Source organism: Pezoporus occidentalis, unplaced genomic scaffold, assembly GCF_034315485.1.
Source record: "Pezoporus occidentalis ecotype Australia unplaced genomic scaffold, CSIRO_AGI_Poc_V1 ctg91, whole genome shotgun sequence".
Lineage (NCBI taxonomy): Eukaryota > Metazoa > Chordata > Aves > Psittaciformes > Psittacidae > Pezoporus > Pezoporus occidentalis.
In genome coordinates this window covers 600,191-621,097 of record NW_026916273.1, presented here as the reverse complement: position 1 = coordinate 621,097, position 20,907 = coordinate 600,191, and the positions used below count along the sequence as shown (strand labels likewise).

General features: G+C 51.8%; 1 protein-coding gene and 1 long non-coding RNA gene across 3 annotated transcripts in view; one reads left to right on the top strand and one right to left on the bottom strand.

Moving 5' to 3' along the window:
- CYSTM1 (cysteine rich transmembrane module containing 1) overlaps positions 1–20,907 on the bottom strand; it is a 426,226-nt gene that overhangs the window by 13,073 nt on the left and 392,246 nt on the right. Inside the window, exon 1 of one of the 2 annotated variants that reach the window (XM_062605298.1) lies at positions 5,909–5,963. The exons of the other annotated variant lie outside the window; for it this stretch is intronic. The gene's annotated coding sequence lies outside the window, so the exon portion shown is untranslated. Of the gene's footprint in view, positions 1–5,908; positions 5,964–20,907 lie in introns of those variants that run through there. 2 annotated transcript variants of the gene reach the window in all.
- LOC134156887 (uncharacterized) lies at positions 8,430–11,094 on the top strand. Its single transcript, XR_009962104.1, has 2 exons — positions 8,430–8,662; positions 8,738–11,094. It is a non-coding gene; the product is annotated as an uncharacterized LOC134156887 (long non-coding RNA).

Genomic DNA, 20,907 nt, shown 5'->3' with positions numbered 1-20,907 from the left:
TATCTGTGATGAAGGAGAGCACTGAAGAATTTAACAAGGCATTCAGCAAACCCAGGAAGTGGTTGTGGAAACCAGGTCCTTCAGAGGTCCCAGGTATGACTTGTGTCCCCTCCCTCCCAGCTCCACCTCAACCTTCTCCCAATGGGGTTTGTCCTTAGTTACATTCTCAGGGAGAATTATCCCTTGTCCCCCACTTCCACTGTCAGTTACTGCCACACATATGTCCTTCCCTACTTGCCCTTCTTGAACTGTGTGACAATAAGTTTTTTCTCATTCTCATGAACTCATACACTACTTTACATGCTTACTAGCCCTATGTACTCCCTTGGGTATGTGTTTGCAAGGCAGAGCTTTGAATCATCAAGCAGATACTTTTCAAGAGACATACTTGAGCTCCTAGTCAAAACTATCATCAACCTTTGCTGTGGGTTCTCACCCCAACTAGTAATTCCATGTAAGCTGCAACCAAGACCAGCTGCTTGCTTGCATCAGGGCTCATACCTGTGGGTTTCCCAATGAGAACCTCTTGGAGACAAAGCTTGAAAGAAAGAGGCCAGGGCATCTGTAAAGCCCTTTGTTTCTCATGGCGCTGCAGGAGGTCCATCAGGAAAAGCCAGTACAGCACTGCAGAGTCTCAGCCAATGTGAAACTCCAATTTAGCACTAAACCCAGCCAACAAAGAGATTTCATTGATTGCCACTACACATTTACCCTTTATGTTGCTAGTTAAAAGAAATTACTAGTCCAGCTGAAGAAAACAAAACATGCTCCTATTCCCATTATCTCCCCCCATTAGTACTTTTGCTGAGAAGTTCATTAATACATCATTAAGTTTCTTTAAGCTATCTTCAAGCTCCTTTGTTCCACACCACTGAGCAAGCATCATTTCCCCTACCCTAACAAAAGGGTTTTATTTTTAAACAAGCAGCTCACATACCCCAAAAGGCTGCACCATCTCCCATAAGGTCTGCAGAAAAGAAATCACTGCAGTAGGACCATGCACACAATGTATCATACAGAGAATACATATGGCACTATATGTGCATGTATAGAGACACACACTGATACATCAATTCATATGAACCCTCATCCTTTGTGAAAACATTAGTTCCTCTACATCTGTAACCTGGTTTTGACTAAGGCTTAGCAAAAGGTGCAAGTATAGAACTATGATGCTTTGTATACCTTATATATGTATTTTTTAAATCTAATACACCCTAAAGAAAAGAGCTTCACTATTAAGCTTTGAAAATAACTACTTTCTGAGTGCTTTGAACTTACTGCCATACCAATCAAGCTCTTATAGAACTAGCCAGTGACCGCCCCTCACTTCTTCCAGGACACATGAATTTATTATCTTCTTTTCTTCAGGCATCTCTCCCAAACTGAGGACCCTCTGCTTCTATAAAGCCTGTCCTAGTCCTTGGCAATTCTTACCACCTGTTGCTGTGCCTTTAGTTTTTCTGTTTTTCCGAGACAGAGTGAGCAGGCTGCACGAAGCTGTCCTGTACAGTGCTGCAGAGGTCTTCTGCATCCCATCCCTTGCTCTGAGCCACATCCAACCTGGCCTTGAACACTGCCAGGGATGGGGCAGCCACAGCTTCTCTGGGCACCCTGTGCCAGTGCCTCAGCACCCTCACAGGGAAGAGCTTCTGCCTAAGAGCTCATCTCAGTCTCCCCTCTGGCAGCTTAAAGCCATTCCACCTGTCCTGTCCCTACAGGCCCTTGTCCACAGCCCCTCTCCAGGTTTCCTGTAGCCCCTTTAGGCACTGGAGCTGCTCTAAGGTCTCCCCTTAAGGAGCCTTCTCCAGGCTGAACCAGCTCAGCTCTTTCTGCCTTGCTCCAGAGCAGAGCTGCTCCAGCCCTCGCAGCATCCCCATAATCTCCTCTGTTCTCACTCACATAGGTTAGTATAAAGGCAAGAAGTTGTTTTTTTTTTTTGTAGGACAGCAGAACAAGCACCACACTTCATATCCTGCAAATATGATTCAGGAGGAATCCCATTTTGGGCATGTCAGATACCGATTCAGCTGGCCTTTGCACAGATGAAGATGGAGGGCACGGTGAAAGGCATGGATCCCGAGAAGGGCAACCAGCACAACCTGATGTAACCCACCCCTTCCAGTGCCTGCAGCGCTAGGAAGTAGTTTTCCAATACAGAGCTCTAATGGAAAGTACATTTAACATCAACAATCCAGCTCCTGGCAACCAGCCTAGCATTTAAATTACATTTCATATGAACAGCACCCAAATGAAAAAAAAAAAGCACAAGTGGCTTTTAAATGGCACTGGTTCTGTGTTTCCCTCTTACCAGCTTCTTTGCAAGCTCCATTAGTGATTGCATGAAAGGTCATTAAAGATAAACTGTAAGAGATTCCGTTCTTGCTCTGTTTGCTTCCAGGAAGAGCTTCCTCCCAGGTTTGCCCATACAATTCACCATCAACTTACAGTAATAGCTGCAGAAGAACTGCACAAGAACTGCATCCACCTTGTTTGACAGAAGTTGCTCAAAGCTGTTCCAATTCCCAAAACGCAGAACTGAAAAGCCCAGCACAGTGCCGCAAAGGAAAAGCTAGAAATGCTGCTTTGTTTGAACACATTTCCCTAGGAGACACTCAGGGCTACTGGGACACTCCATGGTCATTAGGAAGAGGTGCATTTCCTCATCTTTATTTGAATGGCTTCCAGGTATTTCCTGCACCAAAACACCTCACCTGCTGAAGCCACCAGATCAGGCAGCTCCACAGAATGAACAGCAGTGGTTTGGATGAACAAACATTTAACCTTTTGAGTTCCTGAGCCAGGTATTTCCCCCTCCCAGTATCTTCCAAACCCTCCAGAGGCCTGAAGTCTGCTTCTCCTTGCAAATGAAGAGCCTAATGTGTGAGGCTGATACTTGTGTCATAGCAACACAGAATCATGGAATGGTTTGGGCTGGAAGGGACCTTAAAGCTCATCCAATTCCAACCCCTGCCACAGGCAGGGACACCTTCCACTAGAGCAGCTTGCTCCAAGCCCCTGTGTCCAACCTGGCCTTGAACACTGCCAGGGATGGGGCAGCCACAGCTTCTCTGGGCACCCTGTGCCAGTGCCTCAGCACCCTCACAGGGAAGAGCTTCTGCCTAAGAGCTCATCTCAGTCTCCCCTCTGGCAGCTTAAAGCCATTCCCCTTGGTCTGCCCCTACAGGCCCTTGTCCAAAGCCTCTCTCCAGGTTTCCTGTAGCCCCTTTAGGCACAGGAGCTGCTCTAAGGTCTGCCCTTAAGGAGCCTTCTCTTGTCCAGGCTGAACCAGCCCAGAGCTGGCTCCAGAGCTGAGCTGCTCCAGCCCTCACAGCATCTCCGTGGCCTGCTCTGGACTCACCCCAATAGCTCCACAACCCTCTTGTGTTGTTGCCCCAGAGCTGGACAGAGGACTGTAGGTGCATTCCCTGAGCCCCATGCAACCTTGACTGGCCATGGGCAGGCTGCACAGCTCCATCTCCAAGAAAGCAATGCTGTAGCAGCAGAAATGTGCACACATGCTCCCACAGAGCCAGGTTCTTGGTGGAAAATGCTCCCTGGAATACTGCTGCAGAGGGTGGCACAGCATAGGTGCAAGGCCCAACACTGCATCCCTTAGTCTGGAGAAGGCACTTCTCGCATCACAGGCAAGCGGCTTTGAAGGCTCCCAGATTGCCCTGTGGGAAGCCAAGCTGCAGCCGGCAGGATGCCAGAGTTGGCACTGTGTCTGCCGGAGTGACTCGGGTTTCTTGCTCTCTTCCCCTATGCCCCTAAATGACCAAGTGCTATTTTCTACTCATTGAGCCATACGGTTTCAGCTCAGAAACAGGAAGTTGGGAAAGACACAGTACAAAACCAAGGGAGTAGAAAACGTCAATATCACAGGCAGGCATTCAAACCATGCTCATTCATGTTTTCAGCTCCCACTAGAAGTTTTCATGGCCCCCTAAGTCTGCAGCCATGCTACAGGGAGATCAAACAGCTCACAGGAGAAACGCAGACCTGCCTGTTGAAAATCCAGAGTTACACAAGCTGCTCTGCCCTCCTAGAAAATATTAAGTAATATGTTAATCTGATCATGCACAGAACTACCCCTGAAAACAGGCAGCTCATCTGTTTACCATAAACACAGCCCTCCAGGAAATCCTCCATCACCCCAGTGCCACGCTAGAAGCAGGAACATCTGCGCTTTACACTTACAGAACACCTCTGGGGTTTGCAACAGCAAACCCCTATGGACCTGGGGGTCACATGGCAGTAAAGCACCAGAGCCTTCTACTTGATCTGACACCAGGTAGCACCTTGCAGGGGCTGCTCAGCCCCATGTGCTGGAGCTGCTCATGTACAGGACATTCTCTTCTCCTCCCTGACCTCTGCAATGAGGACACCCACCAGCCTCTACAGATCATCATTCACTGCTCATAGACTATCAGGGGAATGGCAAATCAGGACTTTAACAGAGATGGCCTTTACAGCACATGAATAAGAAAAATGCTGTTCTGTGCAGCACAGAAGGTTATTCTGCAACGCACAGGCTAGTTCCTCACTGTCCCCAAGCAGCACTGAAATACAATCACTAGAATTTATCCAATCTCAGCATTTTCAGCCTCCTCCTCAGTCTGATATACAGTATTCTTATCACCAAGAGTTTCTAGGAAGAGCCACTCTTTTTATTAAAACAACTGAAGCAGTTGAAAGAAAAACACCCATTTTCTGGCAGTGCACCTTGCACCTCATCACTGGAGGTACCACAGCCCAAAGGAGGAAGCAGTTGAGTGCCGTTACTTCAGCTCACCCACACTTACTACTTTACCAAGACTTATCCCGCTTAGACAATCAGGTTGTCCACACAGGTCTTGTAGCAAGGACATCAAAAGCACTTTTTTTCCACCTTTCAGGCAGAGCTAACCATGAACGTGGGATGGGTGGGACAGATCCTGGTGCTGCCCTGCGTGGAGGGTCTCCCCTTTGCAGTCAGAGGGGGCTGCCAGACCCCTGTAGCAAAGGAAAGGAGGTGAGTGCTCTCCTGCCCTCATTCTCCTATTTCACCATGACATTTAATTATCCAAATGAGGTCTCAAGCAGCTATAGACACAGGAAATACAAATCCAGGACAGCCATAATGGCTTTTAAACACACGATGCAGCATTATTTTCACTCGAAGAGTGATAGCATCCCCCTTGCTCTACGCTAAATAAGCCCATTAGTATTAAACAAGCCCATCTGCTCCGAGCACAGCTGCCTGCCTCCTTCTTCTCCCCGCAGGTTGCATAAACAGCCGCAGCCGAGCAGCGCCGTTCTGCCAGTGCACAGGGCAGGGCTGTGCCACCCCACACCGCCTCGCTCCCCGCAACGGCACCCCAAAGAGTTTACAGCAATGCGATGACAAACGGATCGCTAGAGCTGGGGCAGGGCAGAGACACCCCTGCGACAGCAGCACTGGCGACGCCCCCCCTGCTCCAGAGCAGGCCCCGACACCGCGGGAACCCAGCACCACAGCAGCCACCACCCCTCCTCTTCACTCCGGCATGTTTTCCTCATCATCCTCCTCCTCCAAGAAGCAGCGCTCCCCACAGCAAGAGCCCCACGTCCAGATCCTGCCCCACAGAGGCCAGGTCCAATCCCACCCGCCCTCCTCGGGGCCCTCCTGGACCGCCAGCCCCAGCCGCACACCGCAGAGGGCTGGGGTACGGACTGCGCCGGCCCCACACACCCCCATCCCCTACACACGTAGCCGGGGAGCTCCCAGCCCCAGCCGCACCCCCACCACGGGTAGCCCCCAGACACACACCGGCTCACCCAGCCCCTCACACACAGCCGGGGAATCCCTCAGCCCCACAGCCGAGCTCCCCAACCCTTCCCCAGTACCGCCGGCTCCGCTCCGCTCGCCCCGCGCCGCCGTCAGCACCTGCAACGCACTGCTCGGCTGGCGGTGACGTCAGACAGAGGGGGCGGAGCCAAAAGAGCGCCCCGCCCATCTCCGAGCGGAGCCGGGCTCTAGGGAGGGGCGGAGCCGCCCGCTCCACCCCTGAGGGCGTGGCCAGGCTGCACGGGGGCGTGGCCTCGGCCCTGCGTGGGGAGGTGGGCGCTGTCTCAGCTGCGGCAGGTACCGGCGCAGTGAAACCCGCTTCCTTTTCCCCTTCATCAATTAGCAAATCCAACCCGGGTCCCTAATGAGGGTTACCCAGGAAGAAACGATTTCAATTACCTATGAGCATGCTATATTCTTGGGCAAGAGGAAAACAAGACACACAGTTATCACTGGTGTGGGTGAAGAACCCAGCACCTTAAGTGCATCCTACATGATCCTATGACTTTGTGCCACACCGGTGACTCCAAGTGCAAGTCCGAGTAGCTCGTACAAAGGTCATGAGGGAGAGGAGAACTGGTGTGGAGGGACCAAGGGGCATGAAGACACAATGAGGGGCTGCTGCTCTGGTGGAAGCTGTAGAGCTGTTCCCTCCTGAGCAGTTTCTTTGTCCCATGATACTATTTACATGTGTATTCGTAAATGATACTGCCAGGCCAGGTACCTTACAGCAGGCACAATATACATTGTTCTGCTGGTTAACGTTAAACTTATCTTGGTCCTTTACTCCAGTACCAGCAGGCACACACCATTGTCTTGTTAAACATTAGCTGAGAAACCCGCTTGAAAAACATAGTTTGGCTTCATTAAAATCTTTAAATGACACTTGATACTGGGATCTCCTCATTGCCCAGTTTGCACATACTTTTATCGCTCTTATTTTCCCTCCAGTAGCAATTATGTATTATTTCTAGGTGCAGAGATCTTCATGCTGGAAACAAGGCTGGGATGTAATTAATGCCATACAGCAAGTTGGGATTTAGCTCCTACAAAAAGAAGACAAGCCAGCTCTCCCCTGGGGGGAGCAGAGGCAGTCTCCCATGACTGGGAGAGCCTTGACATGAGCAAGGGCACATGGAGGGTATGTTCACCCAGTTTCCATTAGGTGTGGTAGCACACCCCAGGACATAGCTGAGTGGTAGTGGTAGCATCCTGGAGGTGTTACATAGGTGGAGGTAATGGGTTCAGGAGAGCTGCTACATGGGCTTCACTACCCTCTTGCGTGTGAATACAATGTGGCCAGGGAACTCCTGAGATACACTAACGGGATCCCTGGAACACGTTCTCTGAAATGCTGAAAGGCAGACTGGCTTTTGCACCTATGAAACCAGTCCCCTCTGCACTTTTCTTTTGCCAGTGATTTTCTCCCTTGCTTTTTTCTGTTCCGGGAAGGGAGGTGGGAATCCTGGTCACAGGGAGGCCTGTCCTGCCTGGAAACTGGTTTAGCAACATTTATCTCCCCTAGCCCTCCCCACACCTGGCAGACTCAATGGCTCTATAATCACAGTTTTTGTCTTTGCTATTTACTTTATTTCATTCTGATTGCCTGAAAGACACAAACCAGTGGGAAGGACTTGACCTTGCAGAGGGCAAAGGTAGAAGCTGGACCTACACAGCATGTCAAGCTTCAGAGAAGAGGCGAACTGAATGAAGAGAACAGCAGAGTGCAAGGCAATTGCCCAGAGGAGTTGCTGTGGTTGCTTGCCCCCATTCTTGCTACCTCTTTCAGCACAGTCGTTGCATTAAACCCGTTGCAAAAGCCTTGTGAAACATGCCACTGTCTTGCAGGATGGTTATATGAGACTGCAGGTTGTAGGAGGGCTGGGCAGTTTTGCTGGCTACTGGTTTTGGCAGAGGTGTCCGTGGGACAGAAGGGATCCATGGAAGAGACATCCTTGTCCTCTTCCCTGTATCAGGGCCTCACACTCCCACCAGCCTGCATGTTTGCTCCTACCACATGCCAGTGCCCCTGCACAAAAATATCCTTTAAGACCTTGAGGGCAGATTCGGGATCGATACAACACCTGGACATGAAAATGCTGCCTGACAGGATGAACTCTGCACTCTGTGTGCTGAAATCCTAACACTTTACCAGGACAAAGATCTTTCCCACCCATCACCTTTAACGTCAGGGGTTTCTTCTGACTTGCTTGATGAAAATTAGCAGTTTAAGAGTTCAGGTCTGTAGTTTCTTTCAGGAACACAGTTGGCTTTAGAAGAAGGTACTTGTCTGCCCTGCCAGGGGCTGTGCCCAGGCATCCGATCCAAATCAAACGAGCTCTGCTGGATCAGGGAGTGCATGGACTGGTGCTCTGAATGCAAACCACAGTCCTGTGAGCAGCAACCCAGGCTGCAAAACCCTGTGAAGCATGTCTCTGCCATGCTGGCTGGTCCAGGATGTGTCACAGCCTTCTGGCGTGATGCTGTTGAGCAGACCATAGAATGATAGAATGGTTTGTGTTGAAAGCGACTTTAAAACTCATCCAGGTCCAGCCCCCTACCACGGGCAGGGACACCTTCCACTAGAGCAGCTTGCTCCAAGCCCTGTCCAACGCTGCCAGGGATGGGGCAGCCACAGCTTCTCTGGGCATGCTGTGTCAGTGTCTCAGCACCCTCACAGGGAAGAGCTTCTGCCTAAGATCTCTCAGTCTCCCCTCTGGCAGGTAGGAGCCGTTTCCCCTTGTTCTGTTCCTCCCCAGATTTCTTGTCAGCCCTTTTAGGTATTGGAAGACTGTTACAATGTCTCCCCTGAGATGATGGAATGTCCCTTCGTATCTTGCCAGCATCATCTAAGTGAATCTAAGCCCTGCACTCTAAAAACTGGCTCTGTCACAGAGAAGTGGTGCTTGTTCATCTGTCCTTCCTCAGAACGGGTTCTGGTGTGCCTCTGGCTGACTTACGAAACCCTCCAACTGCTCCTTGTCTCAGTTGCCCTGTCTGGTGGTAAAAAGGAGCATTTACTGCCAGCATCTCCTCCCCCTCTTCAAAGGGCTGGGAAGCACCACATGCTAGCGCAGTGCAGAAGGCTGTTACATTGCTCACTGTAAAGACAGTCCTGAAGTCGATCTGCTCTTCTGCTCTCATGTCCCTGGGCTCTGTGTCCTTCCCAAGCTGCTGTCTGGTGCTGGGTCTCTGCACTCTGTGACACTCATTGCCTTTTGATCCCTGCCTGCTTCGTGCTCACCACTCACTCCCGCCCAGTAAAGTAAGATTTGTGCTGCAAGATAAGATATGAAGCATGCTATATTTGGGTATGTGAAAATAAAACTTGATCAAGTGGTAGGCTGATCATTAATGGAAAGACAGCAGATGACTTGCCAAGGCCCTAGGCTGAAGGATCCCCATGTGAAGATGCCAACTGCAGGGGAACTAGAGCCACAACTCTTCTACTATACCAGGGCAAGAGGGGCTTGGTGTGTATCTCAAACATGATTGCTCCCTGCACTCCAGTGTGACTGATAGAAGTAGATTGTTCTGCTGTGCCTCAGTTTTCCTATCTGCAAGAAAAGGCTGAACACAGTCCACCCCTGAAAGCGTGAATTCAGCTCACCACTGTTTGAAAATGACGTGAAGAAACTCAAGGCTGGTGCTGTTGAAGAGACAGCATCCTTTGTACAGGAGAAAGCACGCAGCAGGGAACAGGACTGAGTTCAAAAGGCAGATGTGATCACTTTGCTGTCCAGCTCCAAGGGCTGTCACTGAGGGGTTTGGGCAGACAGACCCTGTCTGCTCTCAAGGGGATGATTTAGTCCATTGCTCCTACAGCCATCAGAGCTGAGGGATGATAAGGAAATACCATTACCTTTTTGATGGAGTGCTCCGCAGGAGCTGAGGCAGGGCACAGTCCAGTTCTGCTGACTCTGCTTCAGAGGTGTCGAAGCCCCAGGAAACCAAGACAGCAGCAACAAGCCAACAACAATACATCATTCCTGGGCTGGCCTGACTGTGATTCAGCAGAAGAGATCGATGGAGGCTTGGCAGAGCAGACATGAGCTGTGGAAAGCTTACCTTTGCTTAGGCCACAGGGCCCCTGGGAGGTGTTCTTCAGGAGCCCTGAGCGATGCTGGAGCCTTGAGGGATGCCAGAGCTGCAGGGAGACTGGAGCAGCAGCACTGCAAGCCTTGGATGCAAAAGAGTGGAGAAGGTGTGGAAAGTGACCTATGTAGAGCCAGAGCAGCTCCCAGCCAGATAGCCAGGGGAATTCACCTGTGAACCTCTCGTATTTGGAGCACCTGGTGCCCACAGTGTTGATGCTCTGCAGAATAGGAGGTCAGGCAGCAAATGCCATAATGCCTGTAGGGGGGAATTGTCCCTGAAAGGTGCTGTTTTAAGAGGGGTCTCACAGATAAGATGACCCATTCTTGCTGTAGTCCAGGCTCTCACGGCAGGGCCATGTGGGTCCTGGCCTCTAAAGGGGCAGGATTTTCATCTCGCATCAGGATCCTCTGATGGGATACTGGCCCCTGCACAGCTAAGAGGCTGCAGGCAGAGCCCTGCTGTTTCGAGGATGTTAGGGCAGACCAGCACTGCTCTTACTATAAAAAAGATCTGCTTAGCCGAACTGCTGCAGAAGAGCTTCAAAGCAGCCATAAATCAGCCTCAGAGCAGCCACGGCTGGGTATGGACCCTTGCACAAACCTCTGCTGCCTCCTTGCACTGTAGAAGTGAGGAGTAGGGGCTGGAGATGACCCAGTCCCTGCTCCAAAGAGACCTACCTGCAGGGACATTTGGTGGATTACTCAGCCATAACCAGGGCAGGAGGCTGTGCCAAGCACGGTCCCTCTGGACCTTGATTTTGTGCAGTGTTTCTCTCTTTGAAGCTGGAATGATGATGGGCTTTGGCTCTGGTCCTGGAAGAACTGGGTACAACACATACCTGGAGCACAGACCTCCTCTGCCCAAGGGCTCTAAACATTGTCTATGTGAACTGCTTCAAGCCCTGTGCCCAGTGCTGGAAGCTCCCTAGGCCACCGACCAAAGGGGTTTGACTCAAGCAATATCAAACTTCACAGAACACCCGGGTCATACCCGCCTACAGCCCCTCAGCTGGCACTGCCCCATGGCCAACCCTGACACAGGACCTGCTGAAACAGGAGCCCTGCAGAATTGTACCCTGGCGCTGGCAGGGCCCTGCCTTTGCACTCGTGAATCTCATTTGCACACTATTTATACTCCACGGGTCAGCATGGAGGTGTCGCTCTCTATTAATAAAGGGCTATGCTAGCCCCCTTTGAGTTGGGTCCTCTGTTGCTGTGGACTGACCTTGCTTCCAGGTGCTTCAGCAGCAGTTTAGCAGCTTGAGGGCATAGGAAAAGCTCTGGTCTGTCTTTGTGGGTGTTCTGGCTTGTTTCTGACATTGTCTCTCTATCTCCCAGCAGTGGACCCAGGTCATTCCAACCTTGTCTGTGCTGGAGGGACATGGCATGGCAACTGCTGCACTTGAACTCCACTTTTCTGGTGTGAACAGCACCATTGCTACCTTGCCACAGAGCTCAGACCAGGAAAACCTCCTCCTGCTTAAGATGCTGGCACAGAAAGGTGATGGAGGAAGGGAGCTGAAGACTGAAATCCTTCTGGGAAGTACTGTGAGAAGCAGCTGAGCCTGGGGAAAACCCCGGTTGTAGAAAAGGTTCCATCTGTATGACATTCAGTGCCGGATGAGCCTGTTTAGGTGTGGAGGGATTGACTGCTCCCTGAGTAGCACACAGTCCATTCACAGTCCAGTTGCATGTCCTGGGTACCTGGCCTCTCCTCTCCAAAAGAGTAGGCTGGGAAAGGACTTCTTTCCTTCGTCTACTGTGGGAGTCCCTCTCCCTGCTCATGGCTGCCCTGATTGGGACCCTGTGCTTCCCAGGCCATTTAGGGTGGCCAGTCCCCACTTCTGACACAAGACTGGGAGGTTTCCTGCAGGAAGCCTGACTTGTGCAGCTCTGTTCCCTGTTCTTACACCTGCATTTTTCTCTGCTAAGATACTTTATCCCTCACAGTGCCTGTCCTGTGTTGCACAGCCCCTTGTCCCACCTGAATTAAGGAGATGGCTTTAAAGTGCTTACACCTGTGCAGGAAGAGAGGGTGCATCAGCTAAAGCCAGCAATAGCAGCAAAGACCTTTATGCTGAAGGCCTGACTCCAGCAGCAAAGGGGACTGGAGAGAGGGTTTGTACCAGAGTCCCTCCAAGGTGTCTGCTGTGTTTTGACTAGTGAAAACAGGGCAAAATCCTTCCTCCTCTGGTGGCAGGAGGCTTTCCATGGGGTCATGGTCACAGGCACCCAGAGACTGGCACAGCCAGGGGGATGTAGCTCCAGGGTCCCCAGGCCTGCCTAGAGTGCCCCCACTACCCTACACAGCAAGCCAAGCCCTGCAGCTCACTACAGGAGGTTTTGGACTGTCCTTCCAGGGGGGACTGATGCAGATTTGTGTTTGCTGGGAGCTCTGGAGGTGCCTCCCAGTAGTCCTGACATTAAAACACTCAAAGAGAAAGCAAACCCTGGCTCCTCTCTTGCAGGACACGTGTAAGCCCTCGGCCACATCCAGGGGCCTGTTTGTGATGTCCTGGAGCCCCAAACCCAAGCGTAGCTTTGTTTAAACCTTTTGCTTGTGGTTTATTGGGCTCATGAGGTCTGCACTGCCACGGAGAAGCTTGGAGAGGGCTGCAGCGCTGGGTAGGTCAGTTTTTAGTTGTTCTGTGCCTGCTGTGAGCTCTCCTCCCAGTTGTGTGTGCCAGTGGGCACAGTGGTGCTGATGTCCTTGCATGCACGATGCTAAGCAGCCTCTGCAATAGGAGCTAGAGCCGTTGGCATAGCTCAGCTCAGTGCAGAGCCTTGGAGCCGCCACTGACAGCGTCCCCGTGTTGTACCGGGTTCCTCTCACAGACACCCATCCGCTGCTCGAGTCCTGTGGCTCCACGGCCGGGCAGTCTCTGGCACCCCAACTTCCGAGGCGGGGGCTCGGACCTGCAGCCTCACCGCGTCACAGAGCGCCTCCTGCCCCGGCCACCGGAGGAAACCCCTGCCGCAGGCAGGAGCGGTGCGGTGCGAGGAGGAGCAGGCTCGCGGTGCAGCGCAGTGCACTGGCACCCTCTAACGACACAGCGCTGTGCGTTCAGGGGGTGCCCCGCCGGCTGCCGCGGTCATAGGAACAGAATCCCGGACTGGTTTGGGTTGGAAGGGACCTCAAAGCTCACCCAGTTCCAACCCCTGCCACGGGCAGGGACACCTTCCACTAGAGCAGCTTGCACTAAGCCCCAGTGTCCAACCTGGCCTTGAACACTGCCAGGGATGGGGCATTCACAGCCTTCTTGGGCAGCCTTTACTTTGCCTCACAGTAAAGAAATTCTTCCCTATATTCAACCTGAACTTCCCCTGTTTAAGTTTTAACCCGTTACCCCTTGTCCTGTCACTACAGTCCCTAGTGAAGAGTCCCTCTCCCCCATCCCTATAGGCCCCCTTCAGACACTGGAAGGCTGCTATGAGGTCTCCACGCAGCTTCTCTTCTCCAGGCTGAACAGCCCTGACCTTCTCAGCCTGTCTTCATACGGGAGGTGCTCCAGTCCCCTGATCATCCTCGTGGCCTCCTCTGGACTTGTTCCAACAGCTCCTGCCTGCCATGCTGGTGCTGACTGGTGCTCTTCTCACAGCTACCTTGGAAGCTTCTGTGGGCCATTGCTTCTCCTGGGTGTCAGCAAAGATGTCTCCCTCTCAGCCCCAGCTGTGGTTGTCCCTGCATCTCTGGAATGAGAGCGCTGATGAGCCTGCTGCTGGGCTGTGTAACCCCAGCTTTAGGCCAAGCTGTTTGTCCAGGTTAACTCAGGAGGCCCCTTTGATCTGACTTGTCCTGGCCCGGAGACACTGGGAGAGTTTGGAGCTTGGCTCCTGCAGGCTCCAATCTCCCCAGCCCATTTTGGGACAAAGCCAGAGAGTGTGTGGCTGAAATAGGGTCTCTCAAATTCATCCCAAACAATACTGAACCTAATGAGAAATAAGAGCAATAGGTAAGATTGTAACCCCAGAATTTAGGAGAGCTAACTTTGGCCTCTTCAGGGACCTTCTTGGAAGAATCCCATGGGAACAGGCCCGCGAGGGAAGAAGGGGGGGACCAAGACAGCAGGTTAATATTCAAGGATCACTTCCTCCGGGCTCAAGAACAGTACATCCCCATGGGTAAGAAATCAAACAAAGGGGACAGGAGACTTGCATAGATGGGAAGAGGATGTGGTAGAGGTGGGGAGGGAAAGGAATGGGATAGGAGGGTAGGGAATGGGGTTGAGATAGAGACAGGGAGAAGAAGGGGATGGGAAAGGGCATGGGAAGGAGTCAGCTCTTGTTAGAGAAGCACAGGTTCAGACAGCACCTTGCAGTAGTCCAGCTGCATTGGACACAAGCAGCCTTGAAAAGCACTGAATGCCTTTCCCTTGGGTTGTTATCTCAAGGGCTGTGCTGCTCAGGCAGCCAACTGTACCAGCAGGATTTTATTTTACATTCAGTTTCCTGATGGTCTGGGTGGCCTGAAAACTTGAGCAGTGAATTGTGACCGCTTGAGACTGGGGAAAAGTCCCCACAGTGGATGTGCACTGCAGATGGCACTGAGGTCGAGCCACTGAAATCACATTTAGGGAGTGAAATCGCAGTGGGTTTAGAGCTTCATTTCAGGAGCACTGCATTTCTCCTGAATTAGAGATTTTTTAGGCTGGTTTATGAGACATTGCCCCGTGTCAAAAGGTACACAGAAATGGAGGGAGCGGTAGCTGATATAAAACAGTTTAACTATTAAAAGGAGTTAAAACCAGCATTGGTTTTTATAGTGACAGCATTAGGAGCTCTGGGAAGGACATGTGGGGGTGAGCAGAGGAAACCCTAGCAAAACCCAGGGATGTGGGACATTGGAGTTGTGCCCTGGCGTGGAGCGATGCAAGTAACCTGAGCAGGAAGGACACACAGGGAAGGAGTCCCCATGAGGGACGGGAGTCCCACGAGTGTCCCCTCCTCAGCTTCTTGCTGGAGAAAACCTCTGCAGAGGGCAGCAGCAGGGCAGATGCATCACCCATGGCTTGCAGTGGGGCAGGGAGTCCTGGGAAGCGAAAGTCCATCTTTTGATTGTCTTCCAGTAGCTTTCTTGGACCTTCCTATAAAGGCACGTGCTGCCACGGTGCAGCCCATGGGTGGTGGGAAGTGGAGAGGCTGGTGGGTCACGGGGCAGCGGCTGCAGCCCCCTGTCCTCTGCCTCAGAGCAAGAGGGAGCCCTTGGGATGCTGCATCCCACTGGCATGGGGATGGCAGACTTTCCTGACACCTGCCCAGGGCCCATGGGATCTGGGGCTGGGGATTACTCCCCCTTAGACTCGCTGTTATTTGCAGTTCTGTCCCCCTCAGGCAGCAGAGCAGACAGTGTAAGTGTGTCCCCTGCCAGGGGAGCTGGGATGTCCTCATGGTTAGAAATGCCTGTTCCGTGTTTAAGTAACTGGTCAGGCTGGATTTTGATCCCATTGTGGCATAGCACATGTTTTCTGTTACATCCCCCTTTCTCCCCACAGTAGTCAAAGCTGTCATGCAGGCATCTTTTGGGCTTTTATCTAAATCAAAATTAAAGGCTCCTTAAGATATGTAGTGGAAATTAAATAGAACAGTGATGTGCAAGAGGAGTTTCAGGGAAAGCACTGTTATAAAACCTGGCTCCCTGCAGTGTCTCTGAGGGCTTGTACTGCAGCTGAGCTCTCACTGCAGTCTCCATACTGGAGGAGCAAGTTTAGGTTTCACTCTCCTGCCTGGTCACACCACTTTTCACTCGATTACCCTGACACCTCCCACATCCTCAGCTTTACTGAAACGGGCTGGAAGAGAAATGTTTGTTAGTGGGGAAAGAGCAGGGCTGGAGGTGAGGGTACCACTGTGAGCATCCCTCAGCTGAGGCGGCTCTGCTGAGGGATGGAGCTCTGGAGGATGAGCTAGCACGTGGGCACCAAACTAGGCCAAGTGCTCCGCTCCTGGGGCTGTCCTGGCCCTGAGCAGGAGCGGAATCAGGGACAAGCTGATGAATTTGCTGCAGAAGCTGGCAGTGAAGTGGGACATGGAGTGCTCTGAGTGCACAGGGGCTTAGGAGAGCAGGAGCTGTCCTGGCACTGCCGCAGATATCCCAGCAAAGATCCCAGGGGGATTTGAGCTGAAAGACGAGGGGGAAACCCCGGCAATGGCATAGGGAATTACCACCAGAGGGCACTTAGATATTGCTCTTGCTGAACAAATACTGTTTCCTAGCAAGAGGCCAGCTCTGGATTGCCTGACAATGCACATCCAAGCCTGACTCATCGCTGGCACAGACAGCAAAGGAAAGCACTCACAAGGCATTAGAGAAATCATGCATGGATGGGAATCCACTAGCAAGATGCAGGGGATTGAACTTTTCTTCCAGACTTTCTTAGAGAGGTCTGCCTGGTCCCTTAGGTGAGCAGCACATCATTACTGACCTGTGTGGTACCCACGGCGCTTGGCACAGAGGAAAGGACACCTCCATCCTGCTCACAATGAAGATGTCCTGTCTGCTGTCCCTAGTGCTGAGGATACAAGAGTCACAGCCCCAGCAGGGATCCTGCTGTCATGCTCACCTGGGTGCATCAGTGCCCTGCTTTTTATTCCAGAGCTGGGCAGGAGTAGAATTATTATCAGTCTTCCAAGAGAAACTGCAGGGAACAGGTAAGGAAGGAATTGGGTAGCATTTCAAACCCAATTCTGAGAGCTCCTTAATACCCCTGAGGATGTGGGTGCCAAATGAAGTCTGCAGATGTGAGGGCGGCCATATACTGCAGGTGAAATATACTGCAGGGGTGAAATAGGAAAACTTCCATCCTTGTTCTCAGAGCAAGGCACAGCACCCTGTTCGTCACCAGCATGTCTCCGGGAGGCACCCTGGGGCTCAGCAGTGGGGTGTGATGGTTTGGCTGGGGTCACAGGGCAGCTGCAGGTCTTGATGCCATGCCTGGAGATCTGCTCTGGGCACAGAGTATTGCGAGGACCAAAGAATCAGAAACTGACGGTGCTACAGGTGTATGTGATGGATATGTGAAGGGAGTGTGGTCTCTAGAGACGGAAAGGGGCGGCCCCATGGGTCCCCATCCATGTGGTTCTCCCACCACAGCCTGCCAAGCAAATGCCCTCGTTACCCCAGCTATTGGCTTTGCCAGGACTAGGCCCCTTTATGCTCTTAGGTTTGGCTGATTACTTGCAATTAGTACTAATTACTGTCTCTTTTGACAGTGCCTTGTCTCTAAATCCCTGTGTCCTGTCCATGACACACACATCATGCTGGGTGCTGGGCATTGTGTCCTGAGGCACTTCCACCAGCCTTGGCAGCAAAGCCAAGGTTATCATGGGGCTGCAATCTGTGGAGGGGCTGTCTGTAGGGGCTTCAGTTCTGGGGGCACCTCAGCTTTCTGAGGGCTCCACGACACCTTTTACTCTGTAAAGCTGTGGTGCTGGGTTTGCTGTCCCGCTGCCCGGATCTGGCTCTTCCCCAGGACCAGGGTACCCAGAGCAATGTTACAGGGTCTCCTTGACTGCCAGGGGCAGAGTGGGACTGCGGGGCACTGCTGGGGCGGCAGCGAGAGGTAGAAGTTGGTGTTAGATGTTGGCACCAGCACTCCCACATCTAACGGCTGTGTGCCCACAGGATGGACTGGGCAATCCCTCCCAGTCCCCAAAAAGCCATGGCTGGGATGCAGAGGCCATACCAGGAATCTGTGTATTCTGTCCGCACTTGGACAGGGACACCATGGTGCAAGGTGGCATGGCTGGCTGTGACAGCAGCAGGACTCAAGGGGACACCTCCTGGCTCCAAACAGGGTCCTTCACTGAGACTTCATGGTGCTGTTGCCATCTGTAGCTCACCTTTCCCACCTATACTTGGCTATTGCTCAAATGATGGTGTTTCAGAAGCTTCTTTAGGTCCATGAATCATTAGCCCCTGGCAAAGCCACAGGTTTTTAAACCCCAAAAGGTCATTGAATAATTATTTGCTATTGCTGTACCCACTGTTACCAATCCCACCACAGAGAAATAAAGGCTTGCTGAGAAATCACCAAGCTGTAGGCTAAACTAAGGGAAGTCCACCAGAGAAAATGTAGGGATTAGGGGCACTTAGTGTTATGGGGCACCATGAGGATTGGGAGGAGAAGCACGGCCAGAGGATATCACAGCAGGGCACAGGGATTCCCTATGTCCCTACTGCTCTCCATGATGGGAGTCACAGCTCATCCTGCATGATGTTACTTTTAGTGCTAAGATCCTCTAACACCAGGGGCTGTTTGCTCTTGAGGTACAGCAGCTCTTGTGCTTAGGGGAGCCCAGCAACCATGTCAGGGCACAGACTGCTCTTGTTACCATCAGGAGGAATGATGGTGCTTTTCCACGGCCATTCCTGAAAGAAATACTTGGGCAGGTTCTTCCCATGACCAAGGTGAACAGCCTCAACCGGAAACACTTTGTGGGATGCAGCCTGCAGTGAAGGTTATAGCTGTAGTTAGCTCGTCTCACCTGGCAGGGCACGGAGATAGGGCTTGGGGGATCTCCTGCTTTCAGCTTTAGCGCAGTTCAGTTTTTGTGGTCAACCCTCAGTGCTTGCTCCCCCTCAGGCAGCCATGGGTGCAGGTTTGATCAGGAGACACTTCTGGGAGGGAGAGCAAGGGGAGGTGCAGGGAAACCAAGCGTCTGTTGTAGAGGCAGTAGCGCTCGGCTACTGCTCTTTCCCTCTCTGCTCTTTCCCTCTCTGTTCACTGCTCTCTCGGGACATCCTTGCTGGGGATCAAGCTGTTCTGGGCATCCATCGGCACTGAGTGCTCAGTGTCAGTGCTAACAGGAGAGACAGAACAGCTCGCCAGGAGCAGGCGGCTGCCTATAAACACCCTGGTCAAGCCTCCAGAGCAGCCGGAGATGTTTGTGCATCAGCTCGTCAGGAGGTGCAGAGCAATCGCTCACCAAGTCACATCACCTCCCTCCCTCCACCTTCCTCCTGGCCCCGCGGTGGAATTCACCGTCCCTCTCTGCCACAGCTTTTGTTTCTCAGGCCTACCGAAACACTGGGTGAGCTATGAAATGAGATACAGTAGGAGATAAGCCTCTCCCACCCCTCCTGTGGGTGGCTACAAACGATCAGGTTGGTTTCCCATCTGAACCAGTATTTGATGCTATCATCAGTATTGCTTCTCCCTTTTAAGCTCCTCTCTTTCCCCACTTTTAGCACCTCCATATGTTAAACTTGGAGAAACGAATCTGGGGTGAAATAATTCAAATTATGTCTTTACAGTTACCATGCTCTGCTGGGTTGAAAGGCTGGAGGGAGAAAGGGTTTGGACATGGATCAAGCTCATGTCTATGCCTCCTCATTCCAATTATACATTTCTTGAAATCAAGAGCAGCTTCTACTCCCAACACCTACATGGCAGTGCTGCGGAGCTTTCAGTTGGCTTTCAAGTCACCTTTCCATGCAAGCAGCTGCAGTGGTGACAGCGAAAGTACTTGCTTTGGTTTCCTATGCCAGAAAATGCCTCCCTTCTTTCTTCTGGAGTAACCCACTTCAGCCAATGTCCAGAAAAGACAGCAGGTTCTCAGCAATGCCAAGCAAGCCAGTGAGGAAGGAACTGCTTTGGTTGGAAGCCATCACGTGAGGCAAAGCTGACTCGAGATGCTCTGTATCTGAGTTACTGGACTGCGCCCCATCAGTACAAACAAATGGCACCAATTACTGAAAGCACCAATTCATGATCCCTGTTCTTGTCTGATGCTTCAGGTTGGGTTTTAAGCACTGAAATGAAAAGAGCCAGCAGAGCAGCAGGATCAGAGCTGTGGGCACATCCCTGAGCAGGTCACTCCATCCACCTTGTCCTTTCCCAGCCGCATATTAAAGCATCGTTGAAGCTTGAGCATCTTTGAGGCTCAGCAGTGGGTTGAATAATTTCCTACCCTATGGTTCCTAATTCCTGATGCTAAAAAGACAGTGTGTGGGGTGGGACGGGAAATAAAGCTAATGAGAGAATGTTTTCTTCCAAAATAAGGCTTTGCATGGCTCGGCAAGGTGCAGAGCTGCTGTTTCAGCTTCTTCTCAAGCACCAACCATTGGCTAGGGCTGGTAGGTATCAATGTGAAGAAACATCCATCCCAAGTAAGTTCTTGATGTAACGCAGATAAGCATAGCTATTTTGTCACTCTGCTCAATTCAGAAAGCAAATTACTAGCAATACACTGCTCAGAACCACGTGCTTGCTCTTACAAGAGGAGAAGATGCATATAAATACTCTATTCAGGAGAATAAGCAAGAGCAGAATTATTTGCAGTGAAAGCAGCATGGTGTGCAGTGTGCTGTGATCAGTGAGGTGAAAGGCTTGGGGGGAGCAGGGGCTGCACTGCAGGGCCAGGGACAGATACCTTAGGGCTTCCCAAACAGTGAGGGTGAGAGGAGTGGGAAGCAGGAGCAGTTGGACTGGGGACACTGGCTGCGTGCATGGAGCAGGGTCTGGGCTCAACACTCCCCAGCAGCTCGGGGGTGGTGGTGGTGGTGTGGGAATCCTGCCCTGAACGTGAAGTGTGAAATCCATGGCCAAAAATATTCCAAATGATGCATAATGTAAGCGTTTGTCGGGTTTTCTAACCAGGCACTGAGCACTGAGAGCATTAAATTAAACATTAGGTGACTTGGCAAGCTGTATGAGAACGCCTGGGAAATGAGGAATGCGGGATAGATTGCATTATTTATAGTTTCGTTTTTTCCCTGGTTTGAACGCCTCTGAAGGAATGAGTGTATGCAGTGCTTAGAGGGGGACACAGTGTGGCCAGACCCTGCACTTGCAGCGACTGCCTGCTATTTCTGCCTGGTCCTTCTCCATAGATTTCTCCACCCAGCCTCTCACTAACTGCACTCCTGCTGCTTTCCTCCCACTGCCAGAAGCTCCGCACGCTGGGCTGGAGCCCCAGTGCAGAACATCACCTACTCCATCCTCTACACTGGAGCAGCACAGTGCTTCGGGAGCTGCACAACCAGCTCCCCACCTCGGGGAG